At 37.9% G+C, this 23,385-nt stretch overlaps 1 long non-coding RNA gene across 1 annotated transcript; it reads left to right on the plus strand.

The window, feature by feature from the left end:
• The first annotated feature begins 1,396 nt into the window (after positions 1–1,396).
• LOC129489145 (uncharacterized) lies at positions 1,397–22,302 on the plus strand. Its single transcript, XR_008659916.1, has 3 exons — positions 1,397–1,553; positions 11,558–11,662; positions 21,977–22,302. It is a non-coding gene; the product is annotated as an uncharacterized lncRNA (long non-coding RNA).
• Positions 22,303–23,385: the final 1,083 nt, after the last annotated feature.

The raw sequence follows: 23,385 nt of genomic DNA on the forward strand, positions 1-23,385 counted from the left end.
TTCCAAGTCTTTGCTATTGTGAATAGTGCCACAATAATCATACGTGTGCATGTGTCTTTATAGCAGCATGATTTATAATCCTTTGGGTATATACCCAGTAATGGGATGGCTGGGTCAAATGGTATTTCTAGTTCTAGATCCCTGAGGAATCGCCACACTGACTTCCACAATGGTTGAACTAGTTTACAGTCCCACCAACAGTGTAAAAGTGTTCCTATTTCTCCATATCCTCTCCAGCACCTGTTGTTTCCTGACTTTTCAATGATCGCCATTCTAACTGGTGTGAGATGGTATCTCACTGTGGTTTTGATTTGCATTTCTCTGATGGCCAGTGATGATGAGCATTTTTTCATGTGTTTTTTGGCTGCATAAATGTCTTCTTTTGAGAAGTGTCTGTTCATATCCTTTGCCCACTTTTTGATGGGGTTGTTTGTTTTTTTCTTGTAAATTTGTTTGAGTTCATTGTAGATTCTGGATATTAGTCCTTTGTCAGATGAGTAGGTTGCAAAAATTTTCTCCCATTCTGTAGGTTGCCTGTTCACTCTGATGGTGGTTTCTTTTGCTGTGCAGAAGCTCTTTAGTTTAATTAGATCTCATTTGTCAATTTTGGCTTTTGTTGCCATTGCTTTTGGTGTTATAGACATGAAGTCCTTGCCCATGCCTGTGTCCTGAATGGTATTGCCTAGGTTTTCTTCTAAGGTTTTTATGGCTTTAGGTCTAACATGTAAGTCTTTAATCCATCTTGAATTAATTTTTGTATAAGGTGTAAGGAAGTGATCCAGTTTCAGCTTTCTACATATGGCTAGCCAGTTTTCCCAGCACCATTTATTAAATAGGGAATCCTTTCTCCATTGCTTGTTTTTGTCAGGTTTGTCAAAGATCAGATAGTTGTAGATATGCGGCATTATTTCTGAGGGCTCTGTTCTGTTCCATTGATCTCTATCTCTGTTTTGGTACCAGTACCATGCTGTTTTGGTTACTGTAACTTTGTAGTATAGTTTGAAGTCAGGTAGCGTGATGCCTCCAGCTTTGTTCTTTTGGCTTAGGACTGACTTGGCAACGTGTGCTCTTTTTTGGTTCCACGTGAACTTTAAAGTAGTTTTTTCCAATTCTGTGAAGAAAGTCATTGGTAGCTTGATGGGGATGGCATTGAATCTATAAATTACCTTGGGCAGTATGGCCATTTTTACGATATTGATTCTTCCTACCCATGAGCATGGAATGTTCTTCCATTTGTTCGTATCCTCTTTTATTTCACTGAGCAGTGGTTTGTAGTTCTCCTTGAAGAGGTCCTTCACATCCATTGTAAGTGTATCTTTAAAGCACCCAGTTCTGCCCTTCTATGTCTCAATAAAAGATAACACTGATTTCTCCCTTAGTTTTAGTTTTGTCTTTCAGCTCTATGGTAACTTGTGTGAGACATCTGTGCACAGCCCATCCAGCTGTGATTAAATTCCTGGTTTCAGTGTGTGTGTGTGTGTGTGTGTGTGTTTCAATTCAAAAATTACAGGCAAATTCCTGTGGAAAGAGATACTTGGAAAACGTCTGCAAATGTAAGTCGTTCCCAAAGGGAAAAACTTTACAATCATACTTTTAATTAGTGTCCCAAATGTTCAGTGACTCTAAGAGCACACTAGTAAATATTATTTTTACAATCTGATTAAATACTTGACTTGCATGAATAGGCCTAATTCTTTCTCATATTTCAAAGGGAGAGGGGCCTGAAGGGTCTTCTTATAAATGAAATGAATTTTACTTGTCCTACTTGCTGTGTTGAGCTACCTTGCAATACTGAGAAGAAGGATCAGTAGAATAGCAAAGCTTTTTATCATATTCCTGAAAATTAGGGCAACCCACCAGCTATCTGCATCTAGGATAGAAATCGGTTCAACAGTGTAATAGGAGTCACTGAGGCAGATTCCCTCCCCTCTTCCCCCATACCACATCTGAATGGGCTCATAGTGATGAACAAGGAGGAGAGAGACAACTGCATTCTCCCATCTGAACCCAAAGATAGGTCTGGGAATGGTCTTGGTTTTGCTGTGGGCTAGGTTATATTTGATTATCTTTTTTCATAAAGAGCATTTCATTTTACCAAGTTTGCTGCTTGTGACCTTGTTTACTGCGAGTTAAATAACTGGATTTAAATATGTTCCAAGGTTTATCTTGGTGCACTTCTTGTTCACAAAGCCAAAGCACATCTTAGGAACAAAACAGCATTGTGGCCAAGTCTCCCCAATAAAAATACATAAAGGTTTATTATAGCAACTGAGTAAATAACTGGGGCCAAAGACCCAGACTTTCAGTGCTAATTGTAAGTGCTTTAGACATATTTTCCTCACAAACAAGTAACAGTTATTCCAGTATATATTTTCCTGGATTAAGCCTGTGAATGGGCGTAACTGTTTCCTCTCAACTGGCAGCTCTATTGCCACTTAAAAATCTAACAAGTTTTTCCAATGCCACTTTCAGTATTACAATTACCAGCTGGATCTTTAGCTGAAGCTTCAGCTGTATGTTTACTTTAAATAGGGATACCTATCAAACCTGACCCTTGGTGTATGCATGTTCCTTTCTTAGGAAAAGTCCCAAGGCCTTTGGCCCCATGCATGCTTGTGGAATTGCTGTCTGTAATGTGGAATGGGATGAGATATTGAATGGCTTGCTGTCCATCATTCTGTTATGGAATACCACTGTGAGTAATGTACTGGTGTCTCTTACATCCAACAACTTTGCATTTGGAGCCCAATAATATTTATTCAAGTGTTGGACTGGCTGAACCATTAATACTTTGAGTCCAGTTCCATTGGGATTAAATAAACAGTGAAAGATATCAGCAATAGGAAAGGGAAAATAAAGAGTGGGAACTATTTTTCAAAATAAAAAGAAAGAAAAAGAAAAAATGTGGTTAACGAAAGGGCTGCTTTTCAGATGACACTTTTTTTTTCAAACCTATTTGCAAACTACCATGTCTGTTAATTGTTCTCAGATTGTATTTTTCTATTACGTTCATATTTGATGAACCTGTAGGTTTTGACAATAAGTTGCTATAAGTAACTTCAGTTGAATTATAAGTAACTTTTCAGTAGAATTGTATCAGATTTGTATTTTAACTTCCAAGTACTTTGAGTCTGAGAAAGAATATATGATTTGAGATTTTTTTCATAAAGATCTATGGAAGTAGATAAGGAAAATGTTGGCTCTGATAATTATAGATTCTGGTGGTGAGTGGAAAAGATAGGTCTGGCTCTGAGCCAGCCGCTGAGTGGCATCTTGCTTCTGCACAGGCCCTGGCTATGTGAGTCTGAGCAGGGCTTACAGTTTCCTTTGCTTCAATTCGCATATATGTAAAATGGCAATAACAACTGTACCTACTACAGAGTGTGTTTGTGAAGGTCAAAATAATTGATACAGGCCAGGCATGGTGGCTCTTGCCTGTAATCCCAGCACTTTGGGAGGCCGAGGCAGGCGGATCATGAGGTCAGGAGATCGAGGCCATCCTGGCTAACACGATGAAACCCCATCTCTACTAAATATACAAAAATTAGCCCGGTGTGGTGTCACACGCCTCTAATCCTAGCTACTCGGGAGGCTGAGGCAGGAGAATCGCTTGAACCCGAGAGGCACAGGTTGCTGTGAGCCAAGATCACGCCACTGCACTCCAGCCTGGGCGACAGAGTGAGACTCTGTCTCAAAAAAATAAAAAATAAAAAATAAATTGATCCATTAAAATGTTTAATATAGCATCTGGCATACACTAAATGCTTAATAAATATCAGCTATTGTCATTGCCATTTGAAGGTATGAGATGTGAAGACTCTCTCATCTTGAGAGAAACCTGTGCTGAGCTGGCTGTACTGGCAGGACTCTCTAGACAAAGAAACAAAAGAAGGTGATAGAGGAAAAATGTTGGTAGCAGAAATAGAAAGTAGTAGAAAGTAGAATGGAGATCACATCTTAGGCACCAAAGTAAAATAACTCATTTAGGCAAATACCCTAATAAGTAAGCTCAATTTGTTTCTTCATTTTAAATTAAGAATTCATTGAACTTTAAGTGAAGGTATAGGCATCCCTGCTTTAAATACTTGCACTGGGATGTAGACATATAGGAGGAAGGCAGGCTAGGAGTGTCCCAGTGCATTAATTTTGTATTTCATTTCCCATCTAGGGGCATACAATAGATCACCAGAAGGATCTTATAAAAGGAAAAAAATATTTTTCTGTAAAATAACTCAGTGACGAAGCCATTGACTATATCTTCCTGTACCAAACTGACACTGGGCATGAGATTTTAAAAGAATTACAGAAACATTGATAATCTCAAGACTGGATAACATACAGGTAATAAGTTGAATTGTAAGCATAACAGAGACTATCCTCTTGTCTCTATTTCTTTCCCTTGACTACTCCTTTGGAGTTTCCTCCACTAACTCCCTCACCCTCTATTCCCTTATATGCAGCTCTTCCAGGGAGTTCCTGACCCTTTTATGTCTATATAATCTATTTAATTCACACTCACGGCTTCATTAGCAATAACTTCTCTCCTAAAATCCAGATATGAATTAATAATTCAGATCCAATGAATCCAGACCTTCTTTATAGCAGCAATGGTACTCATCTTCATTAAGTCTAACATCCAAATCCACTAGCTTTCCCTATAAATTACAGACTTTGTCTGAATTCCCTGTTTCTGGAAACGACAAACAGGGTGGTTGCCTTAGGAACTCAATGTAACCCTTGATGCTTTATTTTTCTTCCCTTTCTTCAACCAATCCATTGCCAAAGTCTATAAAATTTTCCTCCACTATATCTTGTCCCTCACCCCTCTTTTCCATTCAAATGTCATCAATTCTAATATATGCCTTTATGGATTCATTTGCATAGCTTTCCCTCCTGGACAAACTGCAAATGAGAGCGCTGATAAGACATATGATTCAATTTTGAAAGCTTCTTAATCTATTTTCTTGTTGCCCATCTTATCATTATCAAATTCATATTCTTGTGGTAGTTGCAAGAACTGCCATATTCGTAGCACATACAATCCTATTCCTCCTTTGTTCAAAACCCTTAAATTGTTCATTGTTTATTTTAGATGTCCCCAACATTTTACCATATCACACATGGGATATTATGTGTTCATTCCAGTGATATAGTCCTGTGTGCTATTACAGGAATGACACTATAACTCCTTCCCTTTCTTTTCCATTCAAGGAAACATAGCAAAAGACAAATCAGGGGTGGGACTGTCAGTGGATCCTTTCCCAGGGAAACAACAATTTAACTTGTGAAAGTTATTTAAAAAAAAACATGAAAAGCGTCTACAAATAGTCCCAAGCAAAAACAGGAAATAAAGAAATGTTTATTCAAGAAAATCTAGTGAACCTGAGAACATCAAGAGTCCATAGTATTTCAGTCAGAATTCACTCCATTAACCTCTACTATCCCCCATCTGTGTGTTAGGGAAACTTTAATCCAGAAGCCCTACTCTCACATAGGTGTGGTCAGGGAGACAGGGGTACTCCCTTCCCCAGCCTCCTAGTCTGGAGCTATAGTTTCACTGTGGGAAGGGCAGACTGCTGACATTTCTCTTCCCCATTCTCTCCAACTCCCCCTTGCAGAAGCTCTCTTCCAGGCAGGAACAGCCAAGGGGACCAGGCTTCTCTAGTTTCACACAGCCCTGACTTGTAGGATGGCTGGCAGGCTTTCAGGCATGGCAGACTGAGAATACTAAGCTCCTGATTGCCACAGCCCCAGTTCTCTCGTAGGGCAGAGGTTCCATGCCTGGAGGGGCTGCCACCCCTTCCCATGCCCACTCACAGAGCAAGAGTGTCATTATCAGAAAGTGGTCCCCATTCCTAGCTCTAGCAAATTGATATAGGATTTCTGTTTGGGAGAAAAGCAAGCCATAAAGACAAAGAGTTTCACAGCTCTGCCTATAAAGACTGACTTCATTTGGGAAAAAGAGAGATGAATTCCATTGTATGTTCATTGTCTAAAATAATGGAGATTATTGTTGAAAAACTTAAAAGACCAGTAGATCTGATAAAGGCAAAATGGCAGAGCAGCCAAAAGTTTAACAGCAGGAACCAGAGACAATCAAGGTGAACTTCCTTGCGATTATAGACAATTCCACAGGTTAGGAGGGCTGTGTGTAAGCACTGGGTTGCACCCATTTGGGGGCAATCAGAGCAGAACATGGAGCTGACTTGAAAGCATTTCCAAATCTACCCATGTCACAGACAGACCCATCAACACAGGGAAGAAGCTTCACACAACTTCTGGCAAAAACTGACTGAACAATAAGCTACTCTGACCCAGGGTAATTCCTAGAAAGGTAGGCTTAAAAATGCTATCACAGACCGTAATAATGACATCTATGAAGAAACCACAGCTAACATTATACTTAACTGTGAAAAACTGAATGCTTTCTCTATAAGATTAGGAACAAGTCAAGGATATACATTTTTGGTAATTCTATTTAGAGGGCAATTAGGAAATACATACATACATAAATGGCACCTAGATTGGAAAGGAAGAAGCAAAACTATGCTATTTACAGATGACATAAAACACTAAGAAATCCCCAAAAAACTATTAGAGTTAATAAACGAGTTTTGCAGAGTTGCACTATATAAGACCAATATACAAAAATTAATTGTATTTCTATATTTTTGCAATACTATTCTGAAAATAAAATTAAGAAAACAATTCTATTTAAAGTAGCATCAAAAATAAGATACTTAGGTGTAAATTTGATAAAAGAAGCACAAGACTTGAAACTGAAAAATCATAAAACATAATTGAAAAAGATAAAGTCTACATAAATGAAAAGGCACCCTGTGTTCATGGATCAGAAGACTTAATATTGTTAAGATGGCAATACTTTCCAAATTAATCTACAGCATCAATGCAATTCCTATTGATAGCCCAACTGGCTTGTTTTGTTGAAAAAGACAAACTGATATTAAAATTAATGTACACATACAAGGAACCCAGAATAGAAAAAATAATCTCAAAAAAGAGCAAAGTTGGAGGACTCACATTTCTAAATTTTTAAACTTACTCCAAGGCTTACAGTAATCAACACAGTATAGTACAGGCATAAGGATAGACATACATATCAATAGAAAATAATTGAGACTCTAGAAATTAAACACATCTATGGTCAATTGATTTCCAGAAGGGTGCCAAGACAATTAAATGCATAGGGGAAGGGTGTAGAGAATACTCTTTCCAACAAATATCCCTGGGACAACTGGATACCTGCAAACAAAAGAATAAATTTGGACACTTAACTCACCCATATGCAAAAATTAATTCTAAATGGACAATGATCTCAAACATAGAGGCTAAAACCATAAATCCACATAGAAGAAAACATAGGCATAATTCTTCATGACCTTGGGTTAGGTTGGTTAGTTGATGATTTCTTAGACACATCATCAAAAGAACAAGCAAAAAAAATGTGAGACTACCAAAAGTTAAAATCTTTTGCGTTGCAAATTTGACCATCAAGAAAAAGACTACCAATAGAATTTGAGAAAATATTTGCAAATTATATATTTGATGAGGCACTTGTATCCAGAATATATAAAGAACTGTTTTTTTGTTTTGTTTTGTTTTAGAGATGGAGTCTCACTGTGTCACCCAGGCTGGAGTGCAGTGGCCGGATCTCGGCTCACTGCAAGCTCTGCCTCCCGGGTTCACACCATTCTCCTGCCTCAGCCTCCAGAGTAGCTGGGACTACAGGCACCGGCCACCACGCCCGGCTAATTGGTTTCTTTTGTATTTTCAGTAGAGACGGGGTTTCACTGTGTTAGCCAGGATGGTCTCGATCTCCTGACCTCGTGATCTGCCTGCCTCGGCCTCCCAAAGTGCTAGGATTACAGGCATGAGCCACCGCTCCCGGCCTATAAAGAACTGTTAAACTCAATAATAAAAAGATGACTATCCAATTTTTAAATAGGCAAATATTTTGAATAGCTGTTTCTCCAAAGATATTCAAATGGCTAATAAACATATGAAACGATGCTCAGTAACCTTAGTCATTAGAAAAATAAAAATCAAAACAATGAGTTACCAATTCACATTTCCCATGTTAGGTATAACCAAGAGGACAAATAACAGTAGTCCCTTGGTATTCATGGGGGATTGGTTCCAGCGCCCTCCAACAGACACAGAATCCAAGGATGATCAAGTCCCATATATAAATAGAGGCTGAGGCAGGAGGACCGCTTAAACCCAGGAGGCAGAGGTGGCAGTGAGCCGAGATCGTGCCACTGCCCTGCAGCCTGGCAACAGTGAGACTCTGTCTCAAAAAAAAACAAAAACAAGAACTTATTCATAGCAACATTATTCATAATAGACAAAAGGGTAAACAACCTATATGTCTTATTAACTGATACATGAATAAATGAAATGTTGTGTATTCATATAATGAAATATTGGAAATAAAAAGAAAGGAAGTATTGGTAAATACTACAACATGAAAACATTATGCTAAGGAAAAACAGCCAGTCACAAAAATACTATATAGATATAGTATGATGTCATTTATATGAAATGTGCAGAAAAACCAAGTTTATATAGATAGAAAACAGATTAGTGGTAGCTTATGGTTGAGGAGGTAAGGTAGGGGAAATGGGAATTGACTGCTAATGAGTATTTTTTAGGAGTGACAAAATGTCCTAAAATTAGATTGTGATGATAGTTTCATAACCCTATGAATATACTAAAAAACATTAAATTGTGCCTTTTAAATGAGAGAATTTTAAATTTTACAGTTTAGATCTCACTAAAGCTTTTAAAAAATGCTAATTAGACCAAATAGAATTATTAAATGTGTAACTTTTTAATCTGCTCTAATCTTTTAAAAATATAAATTAAAACTTTCTCAAACACTTACAATTTAGAATTTCTAATAATGTGCTAATTTATTCTCTTGAATTTTCTAGAACAGTGCTGTGCAATAAAAATATAATCTGAGTCAGTATGCAATTTAAAATTTTTAGTAAACATATTTTTAAAAGTAAAAAGAAACAGGTTAATTTTAGCAATCTATATTATTTAACCTTATCTATCTGAAATATTACTTCTATACTTAATATAAACATCTTTAATAATATTTTGCATTCTTTTCAAATATATCTTTAAAAATATTTCACCTGTGTTTTACACTTATGACACATCTCAACTCCAACTAGCCGTACTTCAGATGCTCAATAGCTACATGAAGTCAGTGGCTACCATATTAGACACTGCAAGTTCTAGATGGATTTTAATAAAATATAACAGTAATAGTTGTTTTATGTTCATTTTCTAATCTGCAAACCACTCTTCTTTTTCTTATCTTATTGCATGGACTAGGGTCTCCAGTAAAATGTTGGATAACAGTGGGGAGAACAGGTTTCCCAGCATTGTTTCTTACTTTAATGAGTATGGTTCTTATGTTTCATGTTGAGCTTAAACTGACAAAATTACTGGTGATCTGCTTAATGGCGAATTTTAACATAGTACTGAGTATTACTGTCTACCTAATTATTGTCTAAACTCCATTTCCTTAGGGTGAGTTATTTCCTGTGATGTCTCTATTGTAAGCAGCCACTTACTCAAGTACTCCAGATAGCTTCAGAAAAACCTAAGATGGTTTAGCCCTGGTTCAGGCTGAGAGTCCTTCTACACAAACACATGAAAACCTTCACTATATGCTAAATCAATAACCTAGTACTTTAAGCAATTCTCTTTTTAAAAAATGGAAATTTAATGAACAAAACACAGGGATATTTGAACTGATGTACTTTATGACTTTGGAAAAACAAAACAACACACACAAATTAAATTATCGTATTTAGAAAAATTAAATTAATTCTGAGAATAATTAAATTAATCCCCAGAGTCTTATTTATTTTTAGGCAGTTAAACAATTGAAAGAATATGTTTACTTTCCTGAAATTGTCTCAGTGGGAAAGGAAAGACTATTAAATGACAACTCTCTATGTAGATTCATAGCTGTTAAACATAATTAGTTTTAATATTTACTGCACATTGTTTCTATTTGTTATATAGAAAGAGAAAATATGTTAAACAAAAGTGTTTTACATGTACATATATGTATATGTGTATATATATTGGTGTATATATTGGTATATAAATTGCAATATATGTATGCATATATACATATTGGTCTATACATATAAGACATCTTTAACATATTTTTTATCTTTCCATATAATGTATAGAAATAATGGACAGTTAATATTAAAACTAATTATTTTTAATAGCTGTGAATCTTCATGGATAGTTGCCATTTGTCAGCCATTCCTAACGTTATAAGAAAATACGGTTATTAGGAAATAAAGTTATTGTTTATTATGGTTATTAGGTTGTAAGTTTATGCTGTAGTTTGAGTATTATTTGTTTTTCTCCACCAAAATTCATGTTGAAATTTGATCCCCGATGTGTCAGTGTTTAAAGGTGGGACCTACTGGGTGGTGTTTGGGTTCTGGGAGTGGGTTCCTCATAAACGGCTTGGTGCTGTTCTTGTAGTAGTGAGTTCTCACTTTCCTAAGACTGGATATGTTCTCCTAGGAATGGATTAGTTCCCTCAAAAATGGGTCGTTATAAAGCCAGGATGCTCCTCAGGTTTTCCTCCTCTTTGCATGTCCCCTCCTTTTTTTTTTTTTTTTTTATATACCTTCTCTGCCATGTTGTAATGCAGCATGAATGTCCCCACCAGAAGACAGATCCTTGACCTTGATCTTCTCAGCATATAGAACTACAGGCTAAACAAACCCCTTTTCTTCCTAAATTACCCAGTCTTAGATACTCTTTTATAGCAATAAAAATGGATTAAGACAGCTTATAAGATGAAAAATATACAAACTTTGTATTCACAAATTAGTAGGGCTTTAATTTAATTAATTTTTTTTTTTGAGACTGAGTCTCACTCTGTCACCCAGGCTGGAGTGCAGTGGCGCGATCTCTGCTCACTGCAACCTCTGCCTCCCAAGTTCAAGCTATTCTTCTGCCTCAGGCTCCCGAGTAGCTGGGCTTACAAGCATGTGCCACCACACCTGGTTAAGTTTTGTATTTTTAGTAGAGATGGGGTTTCGCCATGTTGGCCAGGCTGAACTTGAACTCCTGACCACAGGTGATCCTCCTGCCTCAGCCTCCCAAAGTTCTGGGATTAGAGGCATGAGCTACTGCACCCACCCAGGGCTTTAATTTTGCATCTCTTTACCTTATAACTCAAACCCATATTAAGTGGTTTCTGTACATATTAAAGGCTCTGTAGACTCTATGACCAAAAGTAAGAGAAAAGCAAAATTTGTTTCATATTTTCAGAAAAAATAGAATAGACAAGGACAATATTTCACATTTTCCTTTGTAAGGAACTGCATCCATGTTTCATCCAAATTGGTTTCTCTAATCCATTCAGTATTTTTGTTTCATACCTGCTTTGAGATACAGGTTTGATACATATAAAAATTATTCTATTGGCTTCTGCTTGCAGAAAGATAAAATTAACATAATTCTCCTATTTCTCCACTAAATACAGCTAAAAACTCTGGACATTTTATATGAAACAAGCATAAGAAGACTCCAAAAGGTAGAGACAAGGCAGAATTGCTGGGGAACTTGAGACCAAAGGAATAACACATTAGTAAGTTCTCCAGGCATGCTTTCTGATTCACATATCCTTAAATTGAAGCTGAAGAAGTAACCTGGAAATGTTTTTCAATAAAATTGACAAACTTCTAGCAAGATTGATGATATAGTTAGGACACTTGTGCCCTTCAAATCTCATGTTGAAGTTCAATCCTGAGGGTTGGAGGTGGGACCTAGTGGGAGATGTGTGAGTCATGAGGGCAGACCCCTCCTGAATGGGTTGGTGCCATGACTATGGTAATGGGTTCTCACTCTATTAGTTCACATGAGACCTGATTGTTACAAAGAGCACGGCCATTCCTCCTCTCTTCTTCTCGCTCCCTTTCTCACCATGTGACATGCCTGCTTTCTTTCCTCTTTTGCCATAATTGAAAACTCCCTGAGGCTCTCACTAGAAGCAGATGCTGGTGCTTTACTTCTTGTACAGCCTGCAAAACCATGAGCCAAATAAACCTCTTTTCTTCATAAATTACTTAGCCTTAGGTATCCCTTTACAGCAATGCAAAACAAACTAAGAAAAGTGACAAAGAATAAAAGAGAGAAGATAAAAATTACCAATACCAGAAATAAAACAGGGAATATCCTTATAGTCTCTCCAGACATTAAAAGGATAATAGGGGAAAACAATGAACATCTCTATACACGTATGTTTGACAACTTCAACAAAATGGACTAAACCTTCAAAAAACACACAAACTATCAGCAATTCACCCAATAGGAAAGATACATATATATATATAAGTTTTTTTTTTCTTTTTGAGACGGAGTCTCACTCTGGAGTGCAGTGGCACAATCTCGGCTCACTGCAACCTCCGCCTCCCAGGTTGAAGCAATTCTCCTGCCTCAGCCTCCCGATAGCTGGGACTACAGGCACACATGGCCACATTTGGCTAATTTTTTGTGTTTTTAGTAGAGATGGGGTTTCACTGTGTTGCCCAGGTTGGTCTCCAACTCCTGACCTCAGGCAATCTGCCTGCCTCGGCCTTCCAAAGTGCTAGGATTACAGGCATGAGCCACCGTGCCCAGCCAAAAGAGATAATTTAAATATAACTTTACTATTAAAGTAATTGAATTCATAATTGTAAAACTCCCCAAAAGAAATCTGCAGGCCCAGATAATTTCACCAGAAAATACCCATAATTGTTTAAAGAAAAATTAACACAAATTCAACTCAAAATGTAAAGTGTGATGAGTGATCACTTCACAATTTATTTTATGAAGTTCTCATTACCCTGTTGCCAAAAATCAGAGAAAGTCAGTACAAAGAAAGAAACAAACAAATGAAATGACAATTTAATATCCCTAATAAATATAGATGCAAAAATTCTTAAAATATTAGAGAGAGAATTCAGCAATATATAAAAAGAATTATACACCATGACTACATGAGATTTATTCTAGGAATTAAAGCCTGGTTCAATATTTAAAAATCAATCAATGTAATCTACCATGTCAATATGTTAAAGAAGAAAAATTACAGGACTATATTATCAATGCAGAAAAAATTTAATAAAACTTAGTAGCCATTCAAGATAAAACCTATCAGAAAAATAGGAGTAGAGGAGAATTTCTAAAGTTGATAAAAGACATCTGCAAACATCTTACAGGTGACATATGCTTAATGGTACACACACACACATACACACACCCCTCCCAGAACTAATAAATTTGATCAGCAGGGTCTTAGGACACATGATAAACATACAAAACTCATCTGTATTTCTCAATACTAGCTATAAACATGTGGGTGCAATGGAATTAAAAATATGCTTCCACTTGCAATCACTCAAGAAAATAATAGAATACTTAGGTGAAAATCTAATAAAACAAACATATATAGGACTTACATGATGAAAACTACAAAATTCTGATGAAAGAAATCAAAGAATATCTAAATAAATCAAGAGATGTACCATGTTTATGGATTGAAAAACTCAACTAAATGTGAGCAAGGACACAGAGAAACTGAGTTACTGATGCATTGCTTCTGGGAATGTAAAATGGCACAACTGCCCTGAAAAGTCATAATTTCTTTAAAAATTAAACATTCAACTACAGTATGACCCACATTTTTTTCTCCTGGACATTAATATGAGATAAATGAAAATCCGTGTTCACACAAAAACTCATACATGAATGTGTATAACAGCTTTATTCATAGTAGCCCCAAACTGGAACAACCTGGTGTCCTGCAGTGGGTTAACAGTTAACTGGAATCATACTCAGCAATAAAAAGCAACAGACAAATGATTTACACAACAACCTGAATGAATCTTCCGAAAATTATGATGAGCATATATTTACCTAATGGTATCTCTGTATACCGTTTATATAACATCCTTGAAATGATAAAGTTAGAGAAATGGAGAACAGATTAGTGTTTCCAGTGGTTAAGGAGGAGTTGCAGGTGAGAGAGAAGTAGGTGTGGCTGCAAAAGGGCCACATGAGCGATCCTTGTGGTGACAGAAATGTTATGTATCTTGCTTATAAAATCAATATCATGGCTATGATACTGAATTTATAGTTTTGCAAAATGTTACCACTGGTCGAACTTGAGTAAAAGGTATGCAGGATCTCTCTGCATTTCTCTGTATTCTTTCTTCTTTTTTTTTTTTTTTGAAACGGAGTCTCGCTCTTTCTCCCAGGCTGGACTGCAGTGTGGCGCTATCTGGACTTACTGCAAGCTCCACCTCCCGGGTTCAGGCCATTCTCCTGCCTCAGCCTCCCGAATAGCTGGGACTACGGGCACCCACCACTGCGCCCAGCTAATTTTTTGTACTTTTAGTAGAGATGGGGTTTCACCGTGTTAGCTAGGATGGTCTCAATCTCCTGACCTCGTGATCCTCCTGCCTCGGCCTCCCAAAGTGCTGGGATTATAGGCGTGAGCCACTGCGCCCGGCCTCTGAATTGTTTCTTACAGCTACATGTGAATCTACAATTATTTCAAAATAAAAAGTCTATTTAAATTTTAAATATATGTCATTGAATATAGGTACCTAATCAGAAGCCTATAGACTATGAATAAAACTGTAACTTTCATTAGTTGGGGATTCTAATAATCACAATTGAGGAAGATTGAGAAGTTTTTAAAAACAAAAAGTTGTAAGGAAAATAAATAAAATGTCTTACAGGATAGATTAAGATAAAGTAGCACAACTCTTTTTATCTCTGTCACTTAGGTTGAGGAAATCTGAGGCTGATGCACTCTAGAACCTTGAAATTTTAATTCTCTGAGACTTCAAGGTTTTGTAGAAGTGACCCATTCTTCTTTAAGGTAGACTGGTGGCAAGAGGTACCAGCTTTAGAAACACAATTATGGCTATCTCTATGGCTATAGTCCAGGGCTGACAATAAGAGATGCTGTTACAGAGCTGGGCTCTCTAGCAGCAATGAGATGACAGAAGCACAAATAATTAAGCCCAGGTGATGACACCTTAGCATCAGAAGGAAAGTGATCACAATTATCATAATAAATGGCAAGGTCAGAATGGCAGTCTTGGAACCTGACCCACAAAGAGTATGGAGATGGTTAATTGAACATTGAAGTCCAAGGGCAAAATAGATCAGTGGCCAACAAGAGTACTGTTTATTCTTTATTGTAATAAGAAGAAATCAAGAATGGATAATCAGAAAGCTGAGACCAGCCCGCCCAAGAAAAAGTCATAAATCCTTTGCTTAATTTCCAGGCCTGAACCAATTATAATATTTAAATTCCACTGACTGAGGGGGAGGCTAAGTATAAATGAAGAAAGGCTTTGCAATACCAAGGCAAGTATGGATTGAAAGGATTTCCCAGTTCTTATAAAGCTATTTACAGTAGTCACCCCTTATCTGCAGTTTTGATTTCCAGTTTCAGTTACCTGTGGTCAACCAAGATTTGAAAATATTACATGGAAAATTCCAGAAGTGAATAATTCATAAGTTTTAAACTGCACGCTATTCTAAGCAGTGCGGATCATCTTTTTGTCTAGTGTATTCACTCTGCTTATACTACCTGCCCATTAATCACTTAATAATCATCTTGGTTACTAGATAGACTGTTGCAGTATGGCAGTGCTTATGTTTAAGTAACCCTTATTTTACACAATAATGGCCCCAAAGCACAAGAGTAGTGATAATACTGTATTGTTATAATAGTTCTATTTTATTATTATTGTTGTTAATTTCTTATTGCACCTTATTTATAAATTAAACTTTATCATAGTTATATATGTATAGAAAAACGTATAGTACAGGTGATTCCAGACTAATGATCTTTCAACTTCTGATTTTTTGAATTTATAATGGTGCCAAACATCACAATTTTGACATAAAGTACAGTATTCATGAGATTTTGACTGTACAATGGCACTAAACTATCACAATGTTGACATAATGTACAATAGCCAATAAATTACATGAGATATTAAGTACTTTATTATAAAATAGGCTTTGTGTTTGATGATTTTGCCCAATTGTAGGCTGATGTACATGTTCTGAGAATGTTTAATGCTAGAATAACCTATGATGTTTGGTAAGTTAGGTGTATTAAATGCATTCTTCACTTACAATATTTTCAACTTACAATGGATTTACTGGGATGTAATTGTACTGTAAGTTGAGGGGCATCTGTATATATAGGCATTGGTACTATCCATAGTTCCAGACATCCACTGGGGGTCTTACAATGTATCCCCCATTACTGTACTCAGATAATCACATACTGGAGTAAGAAAAATACTAAAATATTTTGAGGATAGTTGGATACTAGGTCCAAATCGTCACTGATACTGAGGAACCCAAAGTGTTATTGTGGCCACTGTTACTGTTGGGACCTGCAGTAGCCAGATAATAAATGGAATCCTGTCACAAGATAAAAAGGAAATGGATCTGCTGGATCCATGGACATAACTTTAAACACTTCCCTTGTCCCAAAATGCAGATTTGGAAACAACATACTTGTAATGGTACAACTCGGGAAGACTAAGTGGAGGCCCTATAATTGCCCCTATCTCAACCAAGATGTTAAAATCCAAAATAATACAATATCCCTGGAACATTAGGTAATAATTAGTGTCAACCATAAAAATTTAAAGGAAGTAACCTTGATCATCACCATTATGTCACCATATAATTCAGTATTCTGGCCTCTCCAAAAAAAAAAAAAAAAAACACAAAACAGTAAGATACTGGAAGATGACTTACAATGGTTATAAACTTACACAAGTAGTAGCCTTGATTGGAACTGATGTGACAAGTATGGTACCTTTGCTGAAACAGAGGGCAAGGGCACTGTAAATGGCCATTGATCTGATGAATGCATCATTTTCCATCCATATCAGCAAAAAGAATTAAAAGTAGTTTATATTCACATGTCTAGAGGTATCATATAACAAGGTCATATTGGTACATATAATTTTAATCAGCCAACGTGAGCATGAAGTTGTAGGGTCCTGCAGGACTTGGTAAGATACATGGTGCTCTACAGTAAGAGGTAATTCCTATAAATATTCAGTGAAGATTTTAAGAGTTTGGTGGTCTGGGACATAGTAGGATATTTCCTCCAAAGTAAAGGACAAAGTAATACATTTCAAAACACCCAATAACACACAAAAAAAGCATAATACAATGGCACAGCACTGTATTCACTCTTGGGAATGCTGCAGTGACCCATTTACAGAGTGACATAGAAAACTACCAGATTTCACTGGGATCCAGAGATAGAAAGAGCTCTGTTTCTGTGATGCAAGCAGCCCTGTCATTTGCTCCCTATGACCCATCTGGTGTCTGTGTGGGAAGATATGCTGTATAGGATTTATGGCAACCAACCCTAAGTCTCTGGAGCAAGGCCATGCCATCTAAAGCCCAGAAACATGTACCATTTTAAAATCAGGTCCTGGTAGCATCTGGTCATGGGGCATCAAGTGGCCACACTGGCAGAACTATGTATCATGATTTGGCTTCTGCCAGATTCACTAAGTCATAAGAAGTGGGGCCAGACACACTTCATCGTAAGACAGAGTGGTACATTCAGGAGTAGACATGAGCAGGTCCAAAGTAAGCTGCATAAGTAGGTGCCACAGAATTCCAAGTCGTCTACCATCATTGCACTACCTCCTCACCCTCAGGTCATGCTATGGCCATGCTGAGAGTCCCATGTGAGTAGCTCATGAAGGAGGAAAATGGTCGAGCTTGGTTTAAAGATAGTTCAGCCCAGTAAGTGAAAGCTGAAAAGGAACTCTTCCTAAGCCTCAGTCCTACTCAGGGAGGGCCTTGAAAGGTGGCAATAAGCAGAAATCCTCACAATAAATAGTTTTCAGTGGTACATATTGTCATGCACTTTGTGTGAGAACAGAAGTGGCCTTAGGTAAAGAAAATATATGGCTACATGGTCCAGGTTCTGGAAGGAAGGTTAGAAGCTCAGAGAGCAGGAGGTCTGGGATAGAATCCTGCAGATGGATTTATAGGTGTGAGCATGGAGTATAAATACCTTGGTATTACATGTTAACACTTATCAAAGAGCACATGTTAAATAAGGGGCCATGAACCAGTAAGTACATCAAATGGCCCAGTGACCTGATGTCAACTACCCTCTCCTGTCCTCGCACAATAAGCTTGTGAATGTAGTAGCCAGGGTAGCAGGAATGGAAGCTACACATAAAGCCAAAAGTAAGAGTTCCCACTGACCAGGGCCCATCCAGCCTTTGCCTCTGCCTATTATCTAACCTGTCAACAATAAGAACCAGTGCTGAACCCCCATTATGGCACCATCCATCAAGTTCAATCAGCTACTTGTGGCAAGTTCATTACATTGTACTCCTTCCACTCTGACAGAGGGCGGCAGTTTATCTTCACTGAGATTAACACTTACCTGCCTTTCCTGCCCACAGGATCTTTTCCAGCACCTCTACTCAGGGACTTAGAGATTGATTCACTGACACTGGTTTCTTCATAATATTACCTCAAAACAAAGGACCCACTCTACAGTAAAAGAGATACAGAAATGGGCATAAGACTATGGAATCCACTGGTCCTATCACACTGGTCCTGCATCACCCAGAAGCTGCCAGCTTGACATGGCATGAAAACACCTTTTGAAGATGCACCTAGAGTGCCAACCAGAATATGTATCTTGAATGTTTGGTGTCTTTCAGGACAGCATATACTCTCTAAATCAATGACCATTTTATGGTACTGTGTCCCTAATAGGTAGAAAATATGGGCTTGGGAACCTAAGAGTAAAAGTATAAGCAGCCTTGTTTATCATCATTCCCATGGTACCCATGTGAGGGACTGGTGTGTCCTGTACCTAAAACTTTAATCTCTTATGGGTCTGGATTTCCTTGTTCCCAGAGGGGAAATGCTTCCACCATGGTATACTTATACTACAAAGAGAAATCCACTAACTGGTGAATGTTTCCAAATTTTTAAATGACTGTTGAAGGCTATGAATTTTATCCATTCATTGTTCTCCAGATTCCAAAATATGTAAAAGCTACTAACCATAGTGAACATTAGTGAAAACAATTCTGAAAATTCCTCACTTTAGTATACAAGTTCTAAGAAAAGATTCTAGCATCTCATAGATTATCAGTATTGGATGAATGAATGAATGAATGAACGAATAATTTGCAATAAACGTAAAGTGGGTGAAAAACACAAATATAGAGTGTGTGACAGTCTTTTGGAATGTTGAACTTCTTTTTTTTTTTTTTTTTTTTTGAGACGGAGTCTCGCTCTGTCCCCTAGGCTGGAGTGCAGTGGCACGATCTCGGCTCACTGCAACCTCTGCCTCCCGGGTTCACGCCATTCTCCTGCCTCAGCCTCTCCAAGTAGCTGGGACTACAGGCGCCTGCCACCACGCCCGGCTAATTTTTTGTATTTTTAGTAGAGACGGGGTTTCACCATGGTCTCGATCTCGTGACCTCGTGATCCGCCCGCCTCGGCCTCCCAAAGTGCTGGGATTACAAGCGTGAGCCACCGCGCCCGGCCTGGAATGTTGAACTTCTATTGGAACTAAAAATACAGATTGCTACTCTAGGGTCATAAAAAATACATTTACTGTAGTGGAAAAAGGCAGAAATCGCAAATGAGATGTTGGCTTAAAATGCACAATTCACTGGACTAGCTCAGGTGCTCTGTTGTCATTCTTATCAGCAGTAATAACAGTGTTACTACTAACTAGTATTAGCAGCAATATAATTAACATTGATATTTTAGTGCTAATGCGGGGTTTTTATGGTATTCAACTTAATAAAAAAAATCTGTAAATAGAAAAAATACACAATTCATTAAATGTCCTCATTCATATCATAAAAATATAAAGAAATAAAGTAGTTGTTACAGGTATCACCATTATAAATTGACATTTTGGAATACTATAAGATGCAAAAACAAAGACAAAAAGTAGAAACTAGACTGGGCATTGTGGCTCACACCCGTAATCCCAGCACTTTGGGAGGCCAAGGTGGGTTGATCACAAGGTCAGGAGTTCGAGACCAGCCTGACCATCATGGTGAACCCACGTCTCTACTCAAAATACAAAAATTAGCCAGGCGTGGTGGCGCACACCTGTAATCTCAGCTACTTGGGAGGCTGAGGCAGGAGAATTGCTTGAACCCAGGAGGCGGAGGTGGAGGTGGAGGTTGCAGCAAGCTGAGATCCCGCCACTGCACTCCAGCCTGGGTGACAGAGCCAGACTCCAGCTCAAAAAAAAAAAGAAAAAGAAACCTTCATAGTGTATATGACTACCACTCAGGCTTTAGTCAATACAATGCTCATGATATAGAAATTGTAAGGTATGTCTTTCTTTTTTCATATCATTGCAGACATGGCTTACCATTTGTTTTCTTCTAAAAGGTATAACGTTAAACTAAGTATTTGTTATCACTGTCGGGACCTTTAACTAAAATTTTATATTTTTCAAATTTTTGGTAAAAACCTAAATAAAAAGATAAAAATGTAATTTTTACTAGTTATCCTTTATATCCCACCACATCATACCTATCTATTAGTGTTCATCTATTTATTTAATAGTTAAGTAGCACCCACTAATTGCCAGGTGATAAATATCCTAAGCACTTTACCAAAATTAACTTATGTAACTCTCATAGCATTATGTGGATGACTTTCCCCACTTTACAAAAAGAAAACTGGAATACAAACAGATTAAGTGCCCAAGGTCACAAAGCAGCAAGTGGGAGGTGGGATATGAACACAGGCAGTCTCCCAAGTCCATGCTCTTTAAGACTACGCTGCGTTTCCTCTCTAAGTATCTGATTCCAAGGTAAACTTGAATAAATTATATAAGTATTTAAGTGGATGATAACTAATTTCATGTTGTTCTCCCTTCTAAACATCTATTATTTTAACTAGCTCTGTCAATGCACTCAATGGGGATTCAACTTCCTAGCATATGGATGGCGTATCTGCCAGTGGGAGGAGAGGACAAGAAGTTTGGGGAGGGGAAGGAGAGCAAGGGAGCGAGGGAGTGCTTCGTTCTGAGCACTTCTCAACACATATCCAGACCCCATTCTTATTAGTAAACAGAAACAAATACTACCATTTCTTGAGGATATATACCTAGAGTCATGCTCACCTTTTATGCTCATGGTTGTGGTTTCTTTGGGGGTGGGGGATGGGGACAGAGTCTTGCTCTGTCACCAAGGCTGGAGTGTGGTAGCGCAATCATGGCTCACCACAGCCTCAATCTCCTGAGCGCAAGTGATCCTCCCACTTCAGCCTCCCAAGTAGCTAGGATTTCAGTCATGCACCACCCTGCCTGGCTAATTTTTGTATTTTTTGTAAAGATGAGGTTTCTCCAGGTTTCTCAGGCTGGTCTCAATTCCTGGACTCAAATGATCCTTGGCCTCCCAAAGTGCTGGGATTCCAGGCATGAGCCACCACACCTGGCCTTATGCTCATGTTTATTACCTCTTAATTCTCACAGCTTTGTAAGAGTTAGTTCTCTGTTCCCTAAAACAAGTCCCCCATTTTATAAAGGAGATAATTGAGGCTGAGAGAGCATCAGTGACTCTCTAAAGTCATCCAGGTGTGTCTGACTTCAAAACAGCTCTGTCCTCCTGTGCTGGCTACCATCTATGCTGCTGAGGAAATTGATTTCACTGCCGTTTGTTACTGTCTCCTCATGGCTCAGCCTGACTTTTGTTGGAGTCATGCTTTGGTTTGGGTTTCTCTTTTGCTCTGTGGTTTTGGCACAGTCCCTAAATATGCCTTATTTATTCCATCCATATGGCAGTTTTCATTTGATGGCACACAGTTTGCAGTCTTAGAGGATGGCTCACGTTTGCATTTTGTGTTACTCTTATAGATCAGTCTGATATTCACCACCCAGTTCTCCAGGTGGAAGAATAATCAAAGAGCCTTGGGGGAAAGAGGGATTCTCAGGGTTGGCCTTGTGGCCTTCCTATGTGATGGAAGATGTGAAGGCTGGATTTGATAATGAAGAGTCTTCTTTGTGTTCTCTCATTATTTATGCCACATCTGCCTCTCAGCATTTGTGTCAATGAGTCACTGTAATTACAGCCGTTGGATAATTTCCTCCGTTTTACAACACAAATCCGACTGTGTGAGTGCTCTATCAGGGAAAAACATTTATTTCCTTGCAGCACCATCAGGCAGCAAGGTCCAGCTTTCTTCAGACGTGGTTATTAGCCAAGTCAGATGAAATGGCTTCTGTTCTTACTCACGCTAACTGAAAGTGAGACTTGAGGAGCTTAGCTGACTACGGAGACACAAAGGATCAGAATTCTTTTTTCTATATAAAAGCCAGAATTTTGACTGAGGATCTTGCTTTAAAAATGATTTATGGAAAAATGAACTATGCTGACCCTGAAATGGAGGGGTGGGGGTGAACTGGGGAGAATCACACTTCACTGTTTCTGTTCACTAGTACCCCCACCACAAAACAAATAAGTAGCTCCTACCATCTAGCAAGATGTTATAAGGCAAAAATATCTGGTTTAATTAAATATAAAAAGAATTCTTGAAAGTTGTATGTATGATAGAACCTAGGTGTTTTCGGTTCCTGTACCCTCTTGCTTGTTCATTGCCTAGTTCCCAAGATGAATTAAAAAACACTGAGTCTGGAGCAGAAACTCTTCTTTGCCAAAAGACAGAACTAATCTTGTAATTCTACCACATTGCAGGAGGAGAAAAGAGAACTTATATGTTATGATATTCTTTTTTGATTAATGCTATGGGTATTCATGACCGAAGAGCAATCCATCATTCTATTTGTGACTCACTAGGTGAATCGCGAGGCACTATAATCCAGCCCTTATTTAACTCTGTTTTATGTTTTCTCCAGGAAAATACAAATTTCCATTTCTACCCCTAGCACTGTACTACACTAAAGACTGCAAAAAGCAAATGAGGCCACAAAGAAATGGAAAAAGAAAAATAATGTTAAGATATTTTTGAAGATATCCAGAGAGAATGTTTTCTTGTTGCTAACATGGAGGCAATGCTTGTCTTCCACATCTAAGTTGAAGAGGCTGGCTGTCCATGTGATTTGAGATCACATAAGAACTGACCATAAATGTCCATCCTTCACTTTCACTCTTTCTTAGTCCCACCAGGTTTTACCTCTAGAATGTTGTTGTTAAAATTCAACCTAGGAGGATTCACAGACTAATGCCTCCACTTCCATTAGTATGGATCATTTCTGTAATTTTCTAACTTTTCTTTTTTCCAAAACAGATCACTTTCTCAAAAAAA

The sequence above is a fragment of the Symphalangus syndactylus genome, chromosome 9, assembly GCF_028878055.3.
Source record: "Symphalangus syndactylus isolate Jambi chromosome 9, NHGRI_mSymSyn1-v2.1_pri, whole genome shotgun sequence".
Lineage (NCBI taxonomy): Eukaryota > Metazoa > Chordata > Mammalia > Primates > Hylobatidae > Symphalangus > Symphalangus syndactylus.